The sequence below is a fragment of the Bubalus bubalis genome, chromosome 19 (assembly GCF_019923935.1).
Source record: "Bubalus bubalis isolate 160015118507 breed Murrah chromosome 19, NDDB_SH_1, whole genome shotgun sequence".
Lineage (NCBI taxonomy): Eukaryota > Metazoa > Chordata > Mammalia > Artiodactyla > Bovidae > Bubalus > Bubalus bubalis.
The window spans coordinates 10,388,576-10,412,154 of NC_059175.1; the positions used below are offsets into that span (position 1 = coordinate 10,388,576).

General features: G+C 41.6%; 1 long non-coding RNA gene across 1 annotated transcript in view; it reads left to right on the forward strand.

Moving 5' to 3' along the window:
* The first annotated feature begins 311 nt into the window (after nt 1-311).
* LOC112580677 overlaps nt 312-23,579 on the forward strand; it is a 168,818-nt gene continuing 145,550 nt past the window's right edge. Inside the window, exon 1 of the long non-coding RNA XR_006546592.1 lies at nt 312-529. This is a non-coding gene — a long non-coding RNA (uncharacterized LOC112580677). The remainder of the gene's footprint in view (nt 530-23,579) is intronic.

Genomic DNA, 23,579 nt, shown 5'->3' on the forward strand with positions numbered 1-23,579 from the left:
TGACCAGTGCCTGTTTCACCTGTATCTTATCCACCAGATGGACCTTTCTACATACATGCCTCAGGCCCCAGCTGGTGATTGTTCTCATCAAAGGGGCAGTGAGGAGCAAGCCCCCCTCGTGGGATTCCCTGGTAACTAATGAGCCTAGTCAGTCAGTTCAGTTGCTCAGTCATGTCCAACTCTTTGCGACCCCATAAATCGCAGCATGTCAGGCCTCCCTGTCCATCACCAACTCCCGGAGTTCACTCAAACTCACGTCCATCGAGTAGGTGATGCCATCCAGCCATCTCATCTTCTGTCATCCCCTTCTCCTCCTGCCCCCAGTCCCTCCCAGCATCAGGGTCTTTTCCAATGAGTCAACTCTTCACATGAGGTGGCCAAAGTACTGGAGTTTCAGTATTAGCATCACCTGAGGCCAATTCCTCTGTAACTGGTAATCCCCTTCCCCTCCCAGCAAAGACAGCTGCCATGTCCTGCTTGCCCTCAGCGGCACACGGTGGATGTCACTCCAAGACCTTGCTTCAGACATGTAAGATCCCCCCATCCATTAAACTTCTGTTACTGACTTTGGGTTCTTTCCTCCATCTTAAAGCTGGGCAAGCACAGGCCTTGCAGGGACGCAGCCCAGCACTTGGCCAGACAGCCTGGAGATGGAGGAAACTGCCCTAAACGCTGAGATATTGGGAGATACAGGACAGGGAATGGAAAGTGGTGGGAGCTGACCACCAGCATGGGGGCCCAAAAATTGTGGGTGTAATACCAGGGTGGCCATTCACTGACATGTGGGGCCCGAGAGTTGTGGAGGTGATCCTGAAAGTTTCGGGGAAAACCTTCTGTTGGCTCTCCACTTGTTTGTGGGGTTCTGTGGTGGTTGTCCTTGCTGAATGGGGGCTGCCAAGAGATCCAAAGAACAATGGCCCCTAAGGACTTTGCTGTGGTATCCGAGTGAGCCTCCTGTAATTGGTTAAGTTAAGCTCTCTAGAAGGAATTGGTATTTCTCTTGGGCCTTTAAGATGGAAGTCTATGGTAGCTGGGTTCCAAAAGCAAGTATCCCATGAGAAACAGGCCTTTATGAATTAAACTTGGAAGTACACAGTGTCACCTCCACTGTCAGTCATAAGCCCTCCCAGATTCAAGCGAAGGAACCCAGACCCCCCATATCACAGAGTAAGGAGAGTTAAAAATCACACTAAAGGTATGTAGCATGGGACTTACTGTTATGACTAGTTTTGAAAACCAAAACCTTTTTTCAAGGGCCTTAAAGTAAAGCACTATTTATCTGTGATTGCTCTCAGGTTGCTTTTTATACCCTTTGTGAATAAATGTACTTAAAAATATAACTGCACCTCTCTCTCCTTTAATCTACATTTAAAAATGTAGTTTATTTGTTGTATTTTGCCCCTAGTGAATAGTTACTTAAGAATGAAGTAGTCCTTGTTTCACCACTAACTTTATGACCTTAAGTTTCCTCATCTGTAATAACAGTCTGCTTTTGTTGGGATGTTGTAAGAGTTAAACACATCAATCCAAGTAAAACAATTCGTATGATGCCTGCTTCATGGTGAGCGCTCCTTATACAATAACTGCTACCGCGGTCATCATCGTAGTCAAGGTATAAGTGGCCCATATAAGGTTTTTTTTTTTCCACAGCAGATATAAGGGGTATCTTGCTTTGATTAAAAAACGCTCATTATTGTATTGTTTTAAAATTTCAAATAACCTTAAAGGAAGATGTGGGATAATAAAAAGCTGATAAAAGAGGTTGGTAGAATGAATTTAACTGGATTTGAAGAATAGTATGTTGAATTGGTGTCAATGAAGTTTTTGAAAAACCAAAATGGAAAGGAAGGCCAGTGAATCTTAAATTGAAAGAATGGGCTTTGGAAGAGTTGATTTTATTTTGAAATACTCAGTGGTGTCACCTAGGACCCCCATTTCCAGTCCTCTAACTCTCATCTCTGGAAGATTCAGGTGAACTTGGCTCAGACACACCAGCCCCCTTCCCGTGACTCTTCCCATGTCCTGCTGCTTATAAGCCTGGCTCTCTCGTTTCCACTCATGTCTTTCCAGGGCCATCTATATTTTATCTTTTATATTCTCTTGGAGAAAAACATTGCTTTTTCCAGCATTTAAAAGAAATGGAATCCCACAGAAGACATTTATCACAATTCTTATAGGTCTATTAAAGGCTGGCGCCGGTAAAGTTTCACACTGTGAAGCATTTAAGACCTCGTTCTCTGGCTTCCTCATCACCCTTCACTATTTATTACCTGCAAGGCTGGACTCTAGTTTCCAGATCCTCCCAGACTTGATTAGCCCCCTAGGAGGCATGTATCAGTGTACCAGCTAGAGTAAGTAATCATAAAAAATCAAACAGAGAGAATTTGGGAGAAACGAAAGAAGGTCTTCATATATATGAAACTCAAGAAGACTCTTGAGAGTCCCTTGGACAGCAAGGGAATCAAACCAGTCAATCCTAAAGGAAACCAACCTTGAATATTCATTGGAAGCACTGATGCTGAAGCTCTGATACTTTGGCCACCTGCTGCAAAGAGTCAACTCATTGGAAAAGATCTTGATGCTGGGAAAGACTGAGGGCAATATAAGAAGTGGGTCTCAGAGGATGAGATGATTGGATGATATCACTGACTCAATGGACATGAGTTTGTGCAAATTCAGAGATAGTGAAGGACAGGGAAGCCTGGTGTGCTGCAGTTCATGGGATCATAAAGAGTCAGACACAGCTTAACATCTGAACATCAACAACACACTGTTTTAACTGGGGAAATGCAGTTTGACTGGAGGAGGCTAATATAGGCTGTATGTATATTACTTTTGCATTTTATCTTGACACCAGCCCTGTGAAGTGAGTGCTATTATTATGTCCCATTTTACAGATGAGGGAACTGAAGTACAAGTCAAGCAGCCAAAGTTACTTGAAGCTGTGGTGTCTTAACTACGGAAACGTCATCTTTATTATTCTGTTTTACGTTATTCATAACTCTGTAAGTTCTTTCCCACTCTTAGGCTAAGAAATTTTCAGACTTCAATTGCTTTAAGGAAGAGTTGTATATATTCTGTGATCTTCAGGACTCTTTCTCACCTTTTGGGGAGGTACCTATGAGCCCCTCTATTGAGAAGTTAGTTCTCTCCTAATGTTGCCTTTTTAAAGTGCTTTTCATATACTTACTTAAAATATTTTAATAGAGAAATCAACAATGTGTAAGAGTTATAAATGAATCAATATTCCATAAAAGATGTTCATTAGGAAGATAAGACCGCCCTAGTTTTTTGGCAATTATTTTATGATATTTCTGATTAATGACTTCATCTGGGCCATTTCAGTGTTCAGTAGTCTTCATTTGTTAGTGTTGATTATAGGATGCTATGCCTTGTTGGAATCTGACTCTTTTTGACCAACAAATGTGTATTAAAATCAATACAAATGTCATTAGCATCCCAATATCATGAGAAATAATATAACCATTTCTCATGCCTTCAGTTTATTAAAACTTGCTAAAGTGTGAAATATGTAGGACAAGTAATGATGTTTTAATCTTTCACCAAGGTAACAATTGAAAGCTGATTGATTCCATTCAGTAATTATAAAATCAGAATGATGGAAGATTGTAATCAAGAAGGATTCATTCTCCTACTTTGTCACTCCTCCATGCAAGATAAAATTCTCATTTGCATCATCTCTTTTATCTGAAAAGAAATCAAACTTCTATTTGCTTCACTAAATCCAGGAGATAGATAATAGCTTTCCTGACTCTGGAGGGGATGATGAGGCGGCTGCTGCCTACTAATAGGAGAGAGGAAGGGACAGTCCTTCTTTAGGACTAGATTGTCTCAGTGAGAAGGGCCAACTCGGATGGGATCTAAATATTCAAGCAATTACATTCTTCCAATTTCAGCATGACCTACCAAGTGAGACAGGGGCTTTTCTATTGTGGTCCAGCCCTTTCTATCTTCTTTAAGACAACCCTGGGGGGATGTAGCTGGATAAACATTTTAGGATTGCAGTCAATTTGCTTGGTTTGTAGAGCACCAGAGGTTGGGGGCCTTCTTTTGTTCTCAAAAGGCTGGCACACATCCTAATTTCCTTGTCTTTGAATGTGGTTGACTATGTTCCTGGTGTCTGCCCCAAGTTGCCTTTCTCTCTCAAGGAGCCTGATCTGTGTAAGAACTTGGATTCTTGTTAGAAAGTCTTTTTCCTAGTTGACTCAAACAGATGTCCATCTGTCCTTTGGAGCTCCCAGTTCCCACTCTACCAGCCACACTGATTAAACATCTATAGGATCTGATTATATAGAGTTTAGAAGTGTGTAATGCATCTCACAAATTAATCAGGAAGTATTTGCATTCTCAGAGGACTTGGAGGCTCTAAAGACTTTAATACAGTTGAGGATGGGAAATCTGGGGCTAAGGATCCTTTTAGAGTTCAGGGAGTAAGGAGAGAACATTGGGGGTAATTCAGCTCTTCACTAGACAAATATCTACTTTTATTGTTTTATTGCAGCTACTGACCTTCCAACAGATTTTCTGTGGGAAGTAGAGCACTGTGGGAAGATGATTATTTTTGGAGGCAGGTAGACCTGAATTTGAATCTCAGGTCTAATAGTTACCAGCCATGGGATCTCTCATCTGTAAACTTAGAAAAATAGTGCTTGTTTTTCAGGGTTGTCCTGTGCATTAGATATATTTCATGTCTATTATGGTGCCTGATATACTGTAAGGGCTAAATATATGGAACATTATGTTGTTTTTGTTCAGTCGCTAAGTCGTGTCTGACTTTCTGTGATCTCATGGACTACAGCACGCTAGGCTTCCCCGTCCTTCACCATCTCCCAGAGCTTACTCAAACTCATGTCCATTGATTCAGTGATGCCATGCAACCATCTCATCCTCTGCGGTCCCCTTCTCCTCCTGCCTTCAATCTTTCCCAGGATCAGGTCTTTTCTAATGAGTTGGCTGTTCCCATCAGGTGGCCAAAGTATTGGAGCTTCAGCTTCAATCCCTCCAGTGAATATTCAGGATTGATTTCCTTTAGGACTGACTAGTTTGATTGCCTTGTAGTCCAACAGACTCTCAAGAGTTTTCTCCAACACTACAGTTCAAAAGCATCAATTCTTCATCACTCAGCTTTCTGAGATTGTAATCTCAGAATCTCAGAAGGTCCAACTCACACATCCATACAAGACTACTGAAAATACCTTAACTTTGACTATATGGACCTTTGTCGGCAAAGTAATGTCTCTGCTTTTTAATACGCTGTCTAGGTTTGTCAGAGCTTTTCTTCCAAGGAGCAAGCGTCTTTTCTGCAGTGATTTTGGAGCCCAAGAAAATAAAGTCTGTCACTGTTTCCATTGTTTCCCCATCTATTTGCCATGAAGTGATGGGACTGGATGCCATGATCTTAATTTTTTGAATGTTGAGTTTTAAGCCAGCTTTTTCACTCTCCTTTTTCACCTTCATCAAGAGGTTCTTTAGTTTCTCTTCACTCTCTGCCTTAGGGGTGGTGTCATCTGCATATCTGAGGTTATTGATACTTCTCCTGGCAATCTTGATTTCAGCTTGTGCCTCTTCCAGCCTGGCATTTCACATGATGTACTCTGCACGTAAGTTAAATAAGCAGGGTGACAGTGTACAGCCTTGACATATTCCTTTCCCAATTTGGAACCAGTCTACTGTTCCATGTCTGGTTCTAACTGCTGCTACTTGATCTGCATACAGATTTCTCAGGAGGCAGGTCAGGTGGTCTAGTATTCCCATCTCTTTCAGAATTTTCCACAGTTTGTTGTGATCCACACAGTCAAAGGCTTTGGCATAGTCAATGAAGCAAAAATAGATGTTTTTCTGGAATTCTCTTGCTTTTTCTATGATCCAACATTTGTTGGCAATTTGATCTCTGTTTCCTCTGCCTTTTCTAAATCCAGCTTGAACATCTGGAAGTTCTCGGTTCATGTACTATTGTAGCCTAGCTTGGAGAATTTTGAGCATTACTTTGTTAGCATATGAAATGAGTGCAACTATGCGGCAGTTTGAACATTCTTTGGCATTGCTCTTCTTTGGGATTGGAATGAAAACTGACCAATGGAACATTGTAGGGAGGAATATTATTGACAAATTTCAAAAAGTAAAAACTGATGGCCGCAGAAGCCAGATAGTTTACTTTGAAGATCCATGACAATCTGAGATACTGCTCAAACTATGGATATAGCTGTTTTAAACTCTGTGGAGGGACAGACTTTTCAGAATACAGGACAAAGTTTAAGATTTAGGAACACAGGGCCAGTGACTCTACTTTCTCCAGTACCTGAGAAATGGCTTTGATGATGAACATATTATCGAACCAGAACTGCTTGGCTTTGGAACTCATTTCCTTAGATGGAGGTAGATCAATTGTTCTTGTAAGTTCTAAAACAGCGATGTCAGCCCCAAATTTAGAAGGGCACTAGTTTGGCAAAAATTTAATGGTTTTCTTACCCTTGGTAGGACCCTTGCTTGCTTGGAGTATGTCTGTAGCTCTATAGGGGAAAGAGAAAAGCTAGACCAAAACACAGCATCTATAGCTATTGTGGGGGAAACTTCCTTTCTGTTAAGGATTCTTGGCTAAAACAATTGGAAACGTAAAGCAGGTGTGTCTGAGGGGCTCCCTGCTGCTCCAAACCCGTGGAAACCCTGTAGCCCTCAGCCTGGTAGTTCTCATCCTAGCCTAACATTAGAATCACCTGGGGAGTGTTTAAAGAGAAAAGACTGATGCCTGCATTCCTCTATTAGACCAATTAAATGAAAAATTTTAGGAAAGGGGCCCAAACAGCCATTTTTAAAAACAACCTCTCTAGGGGATTTGAATGTCCTCTGGTTGAAGATCACTGCTCGCCCAGAACTCTCAGTACTTAATCATGCCATAAAATCTCATCTGCTTCCACGGAGGGGCAGCAGCAAATAGAAGGGTGAATAAGATCCGAAAGAGCCTGTGTATTTGCTCTGGTATTTGGTTGAGGGCATTGATCTGAGAAATAGGTCTTTTGCTAACATCACCTGGAATAGAGAGCTTATTGTTTTTTCAACCGTTAAAACCCCATAGGAGGTGAAGTGATAGGTTCTGGGAATGGGATGTCAAGATGTGTCATTCTAAATGCTGAGTTTTTAGGAAATGCTCTTCGCAGAGCGCCTCCCCTGGGCCTGATGGTTTGGCAGCTTTACATCCAGCACTTAGCTGCCCATCCCACCGGGATCCTCTCTCTGAGCTCAGAATGCCGAAAAGGGCTTTATTGATAAAGGCAGCACTTAAAACCAGCCCTACAGTGAGCTGCTTGTCATCCCCACCCAGGTGAGGACCCTGGCAGGTAGGCACCTATTGCACGAGTGTTAGCTGAGGGGGTGGACTGGAGGAATCACAATTAGAGAGTGGCTGGACCAGAGGAAGCCAAGAGGTGTTGTCAGGTTTCTCCTGTTAGTGGGGAGACTGGGGCCCAGAGGGGTAACCCCAGACAGGTGCACAGGGCTAGGCAGTGAGTTACAAAGAGCAGATCCTCATACCCAAGTTCGGACTTTTCCCATCTTATCATCTTATATTCTTCTCTCCACGTTCTTTATTCTGTTTTCTTCCTGGCCTTCTCTTCCCCTAGCTTTTTATTTGATTACTTTTTCTTTTTCTCTCTATTCCATCTGTATCATTAGGATTCTCCAGAGAAACAGATTCAATGAGATATATAAGGAAAGGTACATTGTCTTTGATACGGACTTGGGTACTGCTTACCGCTGTTTTGCCATCATGTGATGGCTGAAGACAGCATCCTTAAACTGCAGTCCCCACATGAGACTTTTGTACTTTCCTCTGACCGACCCAAAGGTATCCTTTTTAAGTTTTGTTAACATTTATAATGACATATAATGCAAAGTAAATGGAAATGTTCATTATGATCACAAAATATAAATATATATCTCACTTCAAGTATTCAGGCAGAGACAGAATGCAACCTTGCTCTGCCTTTTTGTACTATCTGGGCCCTCAATGGATTGGATGGTACCTGCCCACATTGACAACGGCTTTCTGCTTACTCAGTCCACTAATTCAAATGCTCATCTATCTCTTCCTGAAATGCCCCCACAGACATACCCAGGTAATAACACCTAACCAGACATCCGGGCATCCTGGGGCCCGGTTAAACTAATATGTAAAATTAACCATGACACCATCTTCTCCTATTTCTTCCATTCTTCTTTGTGATTTTATTGTCTTGGGTCTTCTGTCTCTAAGCCTGTGTTTTGCCCTGAGAGAGGCCTTCAGGCTGGGAAAGATCATTGATTCTTAGACTCAAACACTAACTGTTTCAGTGAATAAAATGACTGTTAAAGTTTGGGATCTGTTGTTCCAAAGTACAAAGAATTAGGTCAAAAATTAATAGAGAATTCAATAGAAAGGAAACCCAAAGCTAAACATTTCTGAACTCCTTCGATGCTGTACGATGGAGGGGGAATGAGGCTGGTGTTCTCAAAACTCTTCATAGATGGGAACAGATGATTTTGGACAACTAGGGTGAAGTGTGAAAACTCACTTGAAGAAAACTTCTTGTGGCATCTCGGCAGGAGAACATTTTTAATATCAGTGGGATGGTTATTGCCTGCTTGGTTGGAATTTTTGTTTTCTGCATCCTTCTGTTTGAAATCATGAGGATTTGACCAGAGGGTATTTCTTTGCATTTGTAGGACATTTTGTATTTGGGATAATGCCTTCTCCCCAACATTTTAGGATGTCAAAATGTATTAAAGTGATGTGTGTTTTTCCTTTAGATCTTACCAGACCAATTCCTATAAAAGCAAAAAAAGGATAAAATGTAGATGTGAATGTATTTTTGTTCAGTTTCTTTTCTATTTTTTTAACTTTCCTGGAGTGAGTCGATTATCATAAAATTCTCTAGAGAGCCAAAGTTGGTGTTCTGGTTTAGGGAAAGTGATACCTCTTATAGGTCTTGTTGACAGGATGTAGTGGACATTAGTGTTTTTTGGTGCTTGACATCTATTCACCCTTTGTTCCATATTCCTATGTCACTTTGTCTCATATTCAAATCCTGCTCTTATACAGGAATCACCTCTTTCTCATGCTCAGATCATGCAGTTAAATAAAACTGGTCTTACTCTCAGCTCCAGGGATAGACCATAAGACCCAGGCTTAAGCCACTGTGTATATAGCATTCTCCTGCATGTAACTATTGGTTTGAGATTGGCATGTGACCTTGTGTAGCCAATGACACTATTGAGATAGGAACATGCACTGTTTTTGCATTTGAACTTGAAAGGTTATGGACTGTAACTATAATCAGTCATAAAGGGAAAGCCTGAGTGGTAACCAACACAGAAGATGGAACCTGATAGGAAAGAGAAAATATTTGCATATACTCAGAGGAGATTTAGACAATTGGAGAGAATTTGGGAATAAGCTGATGAAGATAGATGTGGGTAGAATAGTGACTCCCGAAGCATAAGTTGAGGTTCCAACATTTGATACCTGAGAATGTGACCTTATTCAGAAATAATGTCTTTGCAGATGCAATGAGGATGTAAATTAAGGTGGAGTCAGCCAGGAACAGGGTAGGCCCTTAGTCTTAGATGATTGATGTCTTGATAGCAAGAGGAGAAGCAATATAGAGAGACCATGCCATATGAAGAGGAGTGTGCCATTTGATGATACAGGCATACACAGGAAAAAAAGGTCATGTGACCATCAAGGTGTAGATGTTTCTGCAAGCCAAGGAATGCCAGGGTTGTTGGCAAACACTAGCAGGTAGGAAGGAGTAAAGAAGGCTCCTCTTTGGAGGCTTCAAAGCGAACATGGTCTTGCCGACACCTCGATTTCAGACTGTGAATAGTAAATTTCCAGAACAGTGTGATAATAAATTTCTCTTATTATTTTTTAAAGGAATCCCCACCCCCTTGAGCTGTAGGTCTCAGCAGTGGACTTATTAATTTATTTATTGCAGTGAAAGCACAAGAGTCCTGACCCATGAACTTCCAGGGAATCCCCAGTTTCTCTTGCTTAAAGCCACCAAGACTGTGGCATTTTGTTATGGCAGCCCTGAGAAATTAATACAGTGGGTGCACGCATGCTAAGTTGCTTCAGTCATGTCCAACTTTTTGTGACCCCATAGATTGCAGCCTGCCAGCCTCCAGCTGTCCATGGGATTCTCCAGGCAAGGAAAATGGAGTAGATTGCCATGACCTCCTCCAGGGAATGAATACAATAGAAAAAATGAGCATGTGGAAAAAAAGAACTTTTTTTTAAACTCCAAGGAAAATAAAAACTTAATATGATTTCAGTTCAGTCACTCAGTCATGTCCGACTCTTTGCGATCCCATGGACTGCAGCATGCCAGGCTTCCCTGTCCATCACCAGCTCCCGGAGCCTACATGACTTGGCTGTTAAGAATTTAATAGTCATAGTATTATAAATGTTGATTTTTAATCTTACCAAAATTATACTGGAAAGGATATTTGTGTGGTGGGGTCTGTGTGTATATGTGCATGAAATCGTCTTCCATAGTATACAGTCAGTATAAAATGCCTAAGGTGAGACATCAAGAAGTAGCAACATACACACATCATTCAGAAACGTGGAGGTAGAGAGTTAACGATTCAGTTGAAAGAGTTGAAAGTAGTTGCCTCTTAGGAGCAGGAAACAAGAGGTAGATGCTGTGGGGACTGCTGTTTTTTGGAATGAGACTTGCAGAACTATTTGACTCTTTAGGCTATGTGCACGAATAACCTTCATATGAAGAAAAACTGCTTTAAAAGGAAAGGAAAATTTGAATCTATGAAGCAAAAGACTTTAGAACTAAGGAATGTGATGACCTTGGGCAAAAGTAGAAAATAATACATGTATTTTGGGGCCTAGTGATCCATCGATCTACATCTGTTTCCTCAGCAATGGGGGAGGAGGGCACAGGGGAACGTCAGAGTTCTTTTACAAAGCCTTCACATCTCCCTTTGTCCTATATTCAAATTCTGCGCTTAAAAGAAATGAGAAAATCTGTTACTCTGAGTTTGTAATTACAGTCTGGAGCCATAAAGTTCATTTTAACAGAGGTCTTTCATTAAAACTGAAGGAGATTCTCAAGATGAATGGCATATATGTATATACATTTCTTGGGAGTGGGAGTTACAGGCATTTTCTTCTCCCACCGGAATTCTGAGTCAGATTTTTTTCCCCAACTAGTAGCTGAGAGTATTTGGCCTCTCATAGTGATCTTAAGGCAGTGGTCCTCTCGGCTCTGGACTCCAGCTAGTCCTTAATCCTCCTGGGAGGGCACAAGTGTCCAGCCTGCACTGCTGCGTTTCACCATCAGAGGGCAGTAGGGCCCCAAGTGCCCAGGAAAGGAGGGGGAAAGATGCTTAGCACCTGGAGAGTGGGAGGAAGTGTCTCGCAGTGTTTGCACTTAAAGCATCCCGGTAGCTAGATATTGCCTTGGTACAAATGTGTGTTTTCATCTAAATTTTGTGCCAATCCAAAAAGGCAGGAAGTTTGATCTTAATGCATTTGCCATGGCTATTTATTCCACTAGGACTCAGGAATTTATTAGGGAAATGAAGAGGATTGCAAGAATAAGTTTAGATTGGCATTTCCCCATTTTCCTGCTTGTAGAATAGATTCAGTACCTATTTTGAAAGAACACGGTGTCAGCTGGAATGATGCACTGCTTTCTTCCCTATTTTTCTAAAATAGATGTGCTTCTTACACGCATGGATAGACCATTTACCTCTGAATTGTATCTCAGGGACAAATCTGGCTTATTAGCGCCCTTATTTGTAAACGGCCAACCCAGTTCCCTGTGCTGTTGCAACGCTATCTTGATGGGTTGCTGTGAAAATGTGAAGATGTCTGTCAGGCAGGAAAAATTATGTAAAAATGATGTGGGTTTAGAAAATGGGATCGACAAAATGTAATAAACTCCTCCTGGGCTGAAGAGCAGAGCTGCATATGTAATGAAGTACTTTAGGATTACGTCACCTTTTATATAACATCTGGCAGTGACTTTTATTTCAGAGCTAATTTGAAGAAGCCAGGCTCTTTTCTTTTCCCCTCCCCATGACGGCCTTTATCTGAAAGAAGAAACAAAGGACTGTTACATTTTGCATGCAAAGAAAGTCAGAGTGGCTAGATAACTCCCTTAGGGTAATGGAGAGAGGAAAAAGAAATTGAAAAAGGTCAGGTGAACACAGCAGAAGGAATGAAGAGGTTTGTGTGATTCTTAGTGGAATTGGACCAGTCTAAGCAACCAGAGAGGTAACCTGGGTGGCTCTCCCCTTCTCTCTTCCCTCCTCTGCCTCTATAGACCCAACCCAAGAGTGTTCTGGGAAGAGTCATTATCTGAAGTAAAAAATTGAGAAAATTATTGAGATCATTTAGAAAAGTCCTAAATTTCTTCCTTTGGAGGAAAAAAGGCTTTCCTCTAAACCAACACCTGTCTTCCCTAGTAATATCCAGACTTTCTGAATAATAGATTATTCAGATGGTCAGCTCACTATTTATATTTGTCTCTACAGACAGTGGGAAGGTGTTCAGTGACATTGAATGGGACTTCATTCCTTTGAAGCCAGGAACCAGGAGGGGAGAAGACCCTCTTTTCACCTCCCCTTTCTCCACTCTCATAGCATCTCTGTGCATGCTCTCTGTACAACCTGGACCCTGCTAAGTTATATTTGTCAGTCTCATTGTATTCCTTCGTCATGTTGTTTTAAAGTCTCTCATTCTTGCTTCAACCTTAGAAATGCCCTTTTCTGCATTTTGAGACCATGTCTGTAATTCAGAAGAGGTGGTATCTTTACTTTTCCACCTAATGAATTCTCAACAATGTGGTTGAAGGTCATTTGGGTGTTTGAAATTTGAACAATAGATTTGCATGCTATAGGGAAGAATTTGTTCTCAGGGAGCTAAAGTATATGATGAAATCCCTAATTATGGTTTCTGACAGAGCCACCTCCTTCAGGCCTTGGCAACCCTGTGGGTGGGTGAGGACAGGTGCATGGACTGGAGTGGGTGGCAGCTGCCAGTTGTGGTTTGGGGAAGTTAATCCAGGAATCTCTCCTTCCAAGACTGGGCTTTTCCTCTAAGCTCAGTCTGGAAGGGCAAGGGCTGCAGTAAGAGGACTGGTTCTCATCCCACATCCAAGAATAACCACATGTGACCGCCATGACATGGTGGACATGGGTTTGGTCGAGCAGTGCCATGGATAGGGTTGGTCAAAGGATACCCTCAGGGATGGGGATCCCATGTGAGCTGGCAAACTTCAGGCTCTGTGGCCTGTGATCTCTGGAGGCCTCAGTGACAGATGATGGCCCTTCACCTTGGCCATGTAGGTTCGTCTCTAGCAATCGTAGGAAGAGATGCTAGGGGAGGAGATCCTTCTATTCTCTCAGCTGGAACCCGGCCCCTTCTCCCAGTAGTGGTGGCTGCCTGGCATGAGATAATTCTATCGTTATTCTAAGGTAATTTAGGAAAGACTGAATTTTGAGTATGAACTATTTGAACATGTCAGTGTTTAATAGCTGCTAGTGTGGTAGTCTGGTTATGTGTTGCTGCATTTAATTACATCTCATAATTTTGTGGGTCAGAAATTTGGGCAGTGCTCGGCTGGGTGGCTCTTCCGCTCCACCCGGCATTGACAGAGGTTACTTGGTGCTCTTCAGTTGCTGGCTGGTGTAGGCTGAGGGTTTAGATTATTTTCTCCACATGCTTGATGTCTTGACAGGAATGGCTTTGGCCCTTTTTCCCTCTCCATGCTGTTTTAGCATCTCACCTGCTCTCCTTACGAAGGCAATTGAATTTTTACACAGTGCCTTGCTTAGGACTCTGAAAGGAAAGGAGGAAACAGTCAGTCTCTTAAAGACTGGACTCAGACTTGGTATGGCACCAATTCTGCTATATCTCAGTGGTCAAAGAAGTCACAGGGCAACCCAGAATCTAGAAGAGTGGAAACAGATCCTACCTCCCAAGGAGCGGTGTGTCAAGAATTTGTGGCCATTCTTGACCCACTACATGTGGGCTGCATAAATGTAGACCATGTGAAGTGGAAGAATAGACCATACGAGGGTGAGGGGGGACTCTTCCTTGTCTTTGCTTCTTAACTAGGAATCAGTTTTCCCAAGGGAACTGGGCTCATTTGGAGAACTAAAGTCTCCATTTGTGCTGCCACTTGAGGAAAATGTACTTCTGCTGAACGAGGGTGGTATTGATGTTTGTGTCCCCGTTTGTGCTTTTGGTCCAAAGTAAAGCTCTTGTGAAAGTGCTCAGCAGAACAATTGGTAGGCGCATTGGTGAAACGTAAGTGGATCTTCTGAAGGACACTTTGGAGAGGATATTGGCAAATTTCCAAAGAAAGAGTTGGACCATTTCTCATTTTCTCCACTGTGTCACACAGCTGTGCCAATGGCTAAACAAGCAATGGATTCAACAGGTTTTGAAAACTTTTTAGGTTTTTCCTTTTATATAGAGCAGAGGAGGGGGAAAAAGAGAAAATTTTTTTTCCCCCAGTTTGATGTAACTACTTATAATTTTCCTTTGTCTATAAGTTCAATGCAAGATCCTAGCACAAGCCTTAGTAAACAAGACAGCAATAGTGTGCTTTTCACTATTGTGGTGGTTTAGTCACAGTTGTGTCCGACTCTTTGAGACCCCATGGGCTGTAGCCCTCCAGGCTCCTCTGTTCATGGGATTCTCCAGGCAACAGTACTGGAGTGGGTTTCCACTTCCTTCTCCAGGGGATCTTCCCAACCAAGGAATCGAACACAGGTCTCCTGCACTGCAGGCAGATCCTTTCCTGACTGAGCTCGAGAGAAGCCACTATTGTAGATATGAATCAATACTGGCCGTGTCATGAGGTTCTCTTTCGGACACCCATTTAATGGAACTAATTATTTTATTTTATTGAAGTTTAGTTAATTTATAATGTTATATTAGTTTCAGATGTACAACACACTGACTCAGTTATATACGTACATACATATATATGTTCTTTTTCAGATTCTTTTCCCTTATAGGTTATTACAAAATGTTAACTACAGTTCCCTGTGATATACAGTAGGCCCTTATTGGCTCTCTGTTTTATATCCAATAGTGTGTGTGGGTTAATCCCAACCTCCTAATTTATAACTAATTAATTTTTGAAAAGATATGCCAATAGCACACATTTTAAGGGAACAAAAGGGTACAGAATAAAAATCTTCCCCACAGTCCTATCCCTGAGTCTCCTTGAAGGCAGTCATTCTGTTTTGAATGTACTTCTAGATAGATTATGTGCAAGTACAAATACGCCAACATACATTTGTGTAATTATAGGGTATATAACTAAATACAGTGGTGTTTTCCCCCTTATCAGTGGTTTTGATTTCTGAGGTTTCAGTTCCCTGTGGTCAACTGAGGTTCACAAATATTAAATGGAAAGTTCCAGAAATAGACAATTCATACGTTTTATGTGTTTGTTTATTTATTTTTGGCTGCCCCGGGGCCTTCATTGCTGCAGCAGGCTTTCTCTAGCTGCGAGCGCCAGGTGGCTGCTCTCTAGTTGTGGTGCAAAGGGCTCTCATCGCGGTGGCTTCTCTTGTTGCAGACCATGGGCTCTAGGGCTCATGGGTGCATGGGCTTAGTTGCTCTGTGGTGTGTGGGATCTTCGCAAACCAGGGATACAGGATTGAACCTGTGTCCCCTGCATTGGCAGCCGGATTCTTAACTGCTGGACCACCAGGGAACTCCCAATTCGTAGGTTTTAAATTGTGCACTGTTCTGTGTAGTGTGACAACATCTTGCACTATCCCCTCTGTTCCATGAGGGATGTGAATCATCACATCCACTCTAGTGCCCATCTTGATATGAAATAACTGTTGCCGGATTGCACTGCTCCTGTTATTTCACTTAACAATGGGCCCAGAGTGCAAGGATAGCGATGCTGGCAATTTGGGTATGCTGTAAAGCGCTTCCTTTAAGGCCTTACACTTGTACCATGAGATATTTTGAGACAGAGAGAGAGAGAGAGAAACAGAAAGAGGGCAGGCCACATTCACATAACTTATTTCAATTTGTTGTTATAATTATTCTATTTATTATTAGTTATTGTTGTTAATCTCTTGCTGTTGCTGCTAAGTCACTTCAGTCGTCTCCGACTCTGTGCAACCCCAGAGATGGCAGCCCACCAGGCTCCCCCGTCCCTGGGATTCTCTAGGCAAGAACACTGGAGTGGGTTGCCATTTCCTTCTCCAATGCATGAAAGTGAAAAGTGAAAGTGAAGTCGCTCAGTCGTGTATGACTCCTAGCGACCCCATGGACTGCAGCCCACCAGGCTCCTCTGTCCATGGGATTTTCCAGGCAAGAGTACTGGAGTGGGGTGCCATTGCCTTCTCCATGTTAATCTCTTACTGTACCTAATTTATAAATTAAACTTTATCATAGTTCTTATACATACATACCCATGGTATGTATGGCGTGAATGTATAGGAAAAACATAGTATATAAAGGGTCTGGTATTATCTGTGGTTTTAGGCATCCACTTATCTCTTACAGATAGTGGCTGGGGGCTGGGGGGGACTCCTGTATCCTTTCCCTCCACAAGCTGAAGCATGCTGTATACTGTTTTATACCTTGCTTTTTTGTGAAATAATATGTTAGATATTGTTCCATATTAGTAAATATAAATTAACCTCTTTTTCCTAAGAGCTGCATAATATTTTGTTGCATGAACATACTATCATATATATATGTGTATGTGTGCATGTATTTATATACATATTATATGCATATATATACATAAATTTAAACCAGTTTCCTATTGATAGATATTTAGATTGTTAATCTTTTGCTATTATAAGCAACACCACAATGAATAGTCTCTGGTGTGCAATAATATTTGTGTGTATGTGAGACAGTATGTAGAAATGGAATTGTGGAGTGAGGGGTACAGACACTGTAATTTTTATATCTGTTATCAGATACTTCTCCAGGAGTTTCTATTAATTTATATTTCTCTACCCAGCTCTCATTTTAGATTCTGGAGATTGTCAATGGAATCTGTTCCATTGGAGGTCATAGGTGAGGAAATAGGATGCAAGATTGAACAAGGAAAGATGGATATTTGTGTTTATATATCAGCCTCATAAAATGAGATTTCTAAATAGTTTACCAAATATTTTGGCAAAATAGACTGACTGTCAAGCGGTCCTCTCTGCCAGGAAGCCTGCCACATGGAGTAATGAGAAGATTGGACTTTGCGATAAGAATCCGCTTCTAGTCTGACACTGCCAGTGCTCACTGTGGGATCTTGATTAAGCAATCAGCCTTTCTTTGAGCTCAGTTTTCTTGTTTGTCAAATGAGTATTTTGAGTGAATGATCTCTGAAGAATCTTTGAATCCAAAATTATTTAGTTCTATGAAACTCCCTTCACTTGTTACAATAAAAGCTCTTAGAGAGGAATAGCTATATAATTTGCAAGGCCTCATACAAAATGAAAAAGTAGAGCCCCCTATTCAAAGATTATTAAGAATGTCAAGATATCTACAAAGGAGCATTAAGCCAAGTGTGGGCCCTTGTAAGTGCAGGGACCCTGTGTACCTGTGCATAAGCGCATGAAACTGGTCCTGCTCCTTTAAAGACCCTGCCTCTAAATCAATGGTTTATTTCTGCTTAAGCTTTTGGTGGCAGTTTGACTAAGACATGTGCTTGAGACCTCACCCCCAGTCCCAGTCATTCTTTTCTGGAGAAAGTTACTTTGGTCCATAGCCCCTTACCAAAGAAGCTACTCTAAACCTTATCTTGTGCAGTGGGCACCTGATGATTGGACCAGATGTAGACACCTGACTCAAAGGCAGCCAGTTCATAGGCTGATGAGCTTGTAGGTAGCTAACAGGCAAGGCTTCTGACCAATAGGAGTTAAGTGGTTACAGTGGGAAACAAACTCTGGAATTTGATGAGAAATATGGAGAGGATGAGACAGCCAGATTGGGGTTTAAGGATGAGAGTTGGGGCAGATAGGTAGAAAAGAGAGAAGCCACACATTGCCCTGTGTAACTGAATCGTGAGCCCTCATGACTTGAGGTAGCCTAAGTGAAGTTATTTCTGTCCTTTGGAACCCAAAGAGCATAAGCACCCCAGTGTAAGGCTAGAGCATAGCTTTAGCCTGTTAATGTTTAAGCCACCTAGGGAGTGGGACTTAAGAACAATTAGAAGTATGGAAATAGATAAAAAAAAGCTCCCAAATCCTGTTTCTCCTTCACCTGCCAGCTACTGTGTGGGAATCAGCTGGTGAGTATCCTGTGTGATATGAGGCAGATGAGGTGTGATCTGAGCTTATTGAGAGCTGACTTTTTGTCTTATACTGCTTCATTTATTCATGTCATCGCCAACTTTCTTACATATCCCTAGGACTTTTTTCCCCCAACTTCTCCTAAGTTTTTCTTGACATATTGTTCTACTTCCAGTGGAGTAGCCCTAGGGAAAATGTAGCTGTCAAATGTATAACAAGACACACTTTTTCTTGGTATATATCTTTTTTGTTCTGTTGGGTGATGCTAATAGATCCTTGGAGTCTGCAGCAGGCTGAGGCAGGAGGTGTGCTGAATGACCTCTCCAGACCTTTCTCAGCTTTGCCATGCTAAGGAAAGGGTTTCAATACAGTCTTGTCCCAACCCTTCACTACAGAACATCTATGTAATCGTTCAATGCTTTTCCCTTTCCTTCATGGTTCAATAGAGGCTGAGTTTGTTGGTCTTCAGATGAATAACCGACTAATTTGGTCTGGAATGTCATATAACTTATCATTGACAGTAATTTGCTTTCTGGGATGCATTAAAATCTGTGGCGAGTGGGTGCATTACTTATAATAACATTTACCACACAGAGTGACCTATGTAAACGAGGCGGGCATAAAGCTGAACTAGGCAAGCTGGATCTGATCCTGGTTCACTAGAATCACTGTAGCTTCGCAGCCTAGGGAAACATGACTAAGGACTCCCATCTTCTCCCAGGTGCTTCTTGGCAGGGCACGGTTTATTTATGGGGTAGATTAGGAAAACAAACCATCAGTTGGCAATAAGTGTGGAGAAAGGGACGTTTCTGTTTGCCTTTACATTAATACACTTGCCTCCAATGTCCTGCCCTGAAAAGGCTCAGGTCCAGAAAGCGAAACAAAGGTGAAAAGCCTAAGGTTCTCTGTTCTTCCTTTCCTGGGCCATTAGCTGTGCTTTGCCAAGACCCAGTGAATATTTTGGTGAGCGTCAGTGCAGGCTTGAGTCTGTGGGCGATCAGGGAGGTGGGACTACGCTGGGGCCCTGTGTGGGCAGGAAGGGGGAAAATGGACCTGGTTAATATTTCCAGGTTCAGATTTTGCTGTGATTTCTGGGAATCTAAGACTTTACCTGTCTCTGTTTTTTTTCCCTCATAAAAGGAGATGCTAACAATGATGGTACCCTTAATGTTGAGACATAATCCCAACACAGATGACTGCAATACGTCTTGTTTCCATGACATGTATTCAGGTTTCTGAAAATAATAAGATTTAAAAAAATAAAATCTGTGTTTCTTTTTCGTATCTATTTATTCATTTAACTGCGTTGGGTCTTAGCTGCAGGACACAGGCTCTTCGCTGTGGCACGTGAGATTTCTTGTTGCTGTGGCTGGACTTCTCTCCAGCTGTGGGATGTGGGCTCCAGAGCATGTGGGGTCCGTAGTTGCTGCTCTAGGGTTAGTGCTTCACGGCACGTGGGGTCCTCGTTCCCCAGCCAGGGGTTGCACCTGTGTCCCCTGCACTGGATGGTGGACTTGTAATCACTGGACCCCCAGGGAAGTCCCATCATAAGGATTTTTAATCAGATCTTCTTAATAGAAGAGTTAATATGTGGGGAAATCAGACTGATTGACAAGTAACTCAGAAACACTTATCTAAGTGTGTATATGTGGGTGTGTATTATTTAACAAATATTAAGAGGCCACAGTATTAATAGAAGAGTGGGTGGGGTGGACCAGACATTTTAAAGCACTGTCAGGAACATGCCTTCCAAGAACTTCAAAAGGAACATGGGAATAGGAGTGGGAGGAAAAGAACTCTTATGTATCTGGACCTGATTGTCCTGAGGAAGTCCAGAGGGGAAGTTAATGACTAATTCCTGCAATGGAGAGGGATTAAGGGCAACACGACTGGCATAGTGATCTCTACTAGTAGCAGTTTGGCTTATTTTATCATTTCTATTTCCCATTTGGTTATGAGAACATTCTCATAAACTTACATCTTTCACAGCCCACACACTAAGTCCTGAAAGCAATATCATTTAACTTACAACCAAATATAGACCTGTCATTGAACATAACCCATTTATACAGAATCATGGTTCCCTCTGCAAAATCCTCAAACAGAACAAAATAAATAGCATAAACAGAACACAGGGTCAAGGTCCCTCCTTTCTGTATGAGGCAGTCATGACTTTGCATCTGGTGAGTAATGAGACTCCCGCCCCCGAGAGGCGAGGCTGGTGACAGCCGCCCACATGGACCCACAGGCTCTGGTGTTGACTAGGAGAGAGGATACAATTTGTGGATTAAATGAAGTGTTTGTGAGCGGTAGAAATTAGGCAAAATTGTGAGATATTCCAGAGGCCAGAATGAATGATGAAATTGGGTGGTACGATGGAATATGTCCCTTAAAAATGTGCTCCACTTCCATTTATCCTGATTCCAAAATGTTCAAACAATTAAAAAAAATACAGAATAAAATGATACATCCTAATTTCTCATTTCTTGTGATTTTTACTTCTCTTTCCAGAGGTACTCACTGTTTGATGTATTTTAAAATGTATAGCCCTTTTATCAGAGAAGGCAATGGCACCCCACTCCAGTACTCTTGCCTGGAAAATCCCATGGACGGAGGAGCCTGGTAGGCTGCAGTCCATGGGGTTGCTAAGAGTTGGACATGACTGAGCAACTTCACTTTCACTTTTCACTTTCATGCATTGGAGAAGGAAATGGCAACCCACTCCAGTGTTCCTGCCTGGAGAATCCCAGGGACGGGGGAGCCTGGTGGGCTGCCGTCTATGGGGTTGCACAGAGTCGGACACGACTGAAGTGACTTAGCAGTAGCAGCCCTTTTATGCCCTAGTATATGTATGTATTCAAGTGTCTATTTTTTTTAAGTAAATGGGATATTATATACATTGTCTTGTCATTTAGTATTATGTCTTAGAGAATATAAACAGATAAGCTACACTTTAAAAAAATGTAGTGTCATTTTCCCTTAGGTGGACATTTGGCTTTCTCTACTATAAATAATACTTCAGTGAATGTCCTTGTTTACACAGTTGCAAGCATTTCTCTAGAAGAGAGGCTTACTGGTAAAATTTCTGGGCAGAATTTTATGTGTATTTACCATAGTGACAGATGTTGCCAAATTGCTTTCCTAAAAGAATACTGATTTTCATTCCTGACATCAGTGTTTGAGAATATTCATTTTTCCTATATCCTTGGCAACCTGTATATTATCAATCTTGTTAATTTTTGCCAATGTGGTGGATGAAGAGGAATGACTTAGTTGTTTTAATTTATATTTCCTTGATTAGTAAAAGTTGGGCACTTTTTCCTGTACTAATTGATCATTTGCATTTGTTCTGTGAAATGTCTGTTCTTTTCCATTGCACTTCTCTTTTCCCTCTGGTAGTGGTATTTTATTTTCTCACAGTCACTCCTTATGTATTTTCTGGATATAAATTACTTGGATTTTAAACATTTCACATATTTTATGTATTTTGAAATTTGCCTGTTTTTCCTTTATCCATGGTGTCTTATTTTTCAGAAGTTTATATAGTCGAATCTGTCAGTCCTTTCTTTTATGGGTTCATAAATTTTATACCTATTCCACGTTATAAGAATATTTTCCCTAATATTTTATAGTTGAAAAATTATTTATCTTTTTAATGAATTTAGTATATCGTTTGGTGTAATGTGTGAGGTAGGAAAACTCCTTTTTTTTCTGGAACAAATTCTCATTCATACCCAACTCTGATCCATCCCACATATGGCCCTGTGTTGCCTTAGATTTATGGAGCCTTGGGACATCCGTACGGAGAACCCCTAAAATTGTATGCAGAATCCTCTGTGATGTGTATAGGTGTATTTTATCCTGTGAGGCGAGCCCTTAATGTTTATCAGATTCTTGAAAGGATGCATGGTTCAAAAATGTGACGAAGCCTTGTGTTGTCTTTCTTCTACTTTTCATGGCAAAGTCTCAGTGAGGCAACTTTGTGTCTATATTCCTTTGCAAACTTTTTCCTTTTCATTTCTTAAAATCTTCTCATTTACTATTAGTAGCATTTTCCATGAATTCATTCAACAATTGTAAAGTGAGCACCTACCACATCAGGCATGGTATCAAAAAGTTCACTAAGGCTAGAAGTTGCCTTCAACTGACTAATAGTCTAGTTGAGAAAACACAAATACCTCTCAACTTATTAGAATATAGACTGATAAGTGTCAGGATGATGCTATGCACAGAGCAATGTGAGAGTCTATCGCAAAAAGCAAATCCTAGATTTTCTTTTCTTTTCTTGCCATGCCACACAGCTTGTAGGCTCTTGGTTGCAGTGTTAGTTAATCTTAGTTTCACCTCAGCAGGGAAAGCACAGGGTCTTAACCATTGGACTGCCAGGGAATTCCCTAGATTTGTGTGTGTGCACGCACGTGTGTATGGAGTAATTTCAGAAAGATCATTATGGCATCACTTGGGAGAATAAAGAGAAAGCAAAGAGACCCATTAGGAAGCTGGTCTGTGTTTCCATGGGAGAGAAATCGGAGAAATGTTAGGGACTGAGTGCAGCTGTAGAGAGGGTAAGGGAATAGGTATGGGAGATTAAGGTCATAAAATGAAGGTAGAAGAGACTGGAATTATCTGTTGAGCTCGTGAGTATGGGAATTAAAGGGGGATTAGAAGTCTGAACTAGGAGTTGCAGATGGAGTACAAGATATAAAAGTTCAGTTTAGTTTTGTACATTTGCAGTACTACATATTGATATCGAGGCAGACACAAGCATTCCTAAGTGAGGGTATGGAGAGAGCAAAGATCTGGGGAGTACCAATGTTTCAGGGGTTGGTGGAGAAAGGAGAAGTTTATAAGGTTGAGGCAGGTCTGAGAAAAATCAAGAGAAAGTATCACAGAAGGCACAGGGAGGAGAGAATTTCAAGAAAGAGGAAGTGGCCAACAGGGTGAAACACTGCAGAGAAATCAATTGATATAGAGACAGAAAAGGGTCCACTAATTAAGCAATCTGGAAATTATGAGAGCACTTTCTAGGGAGCAATAGGAGTAGATGCTAGTAGGAGATGAGACGCAATAGGGAGGGATGGTGTTGGAAGAGTGAATGGAAGCTGAGGTGGTAAAGGTAGTCCATGTAGACAAGTCTTGCCCAAAGCTATGCTGTGAACGTGTGATGGTAGCTAAAGAGGTACATGGTAGGACTTCTCTGGTTGTCCAGTGGCTAAGACTTCATGCTCTCAATGCAGAGGGCCCAGGTTCCATCCCTGGTCAGGGTTCTAGATCCCACATGCCAC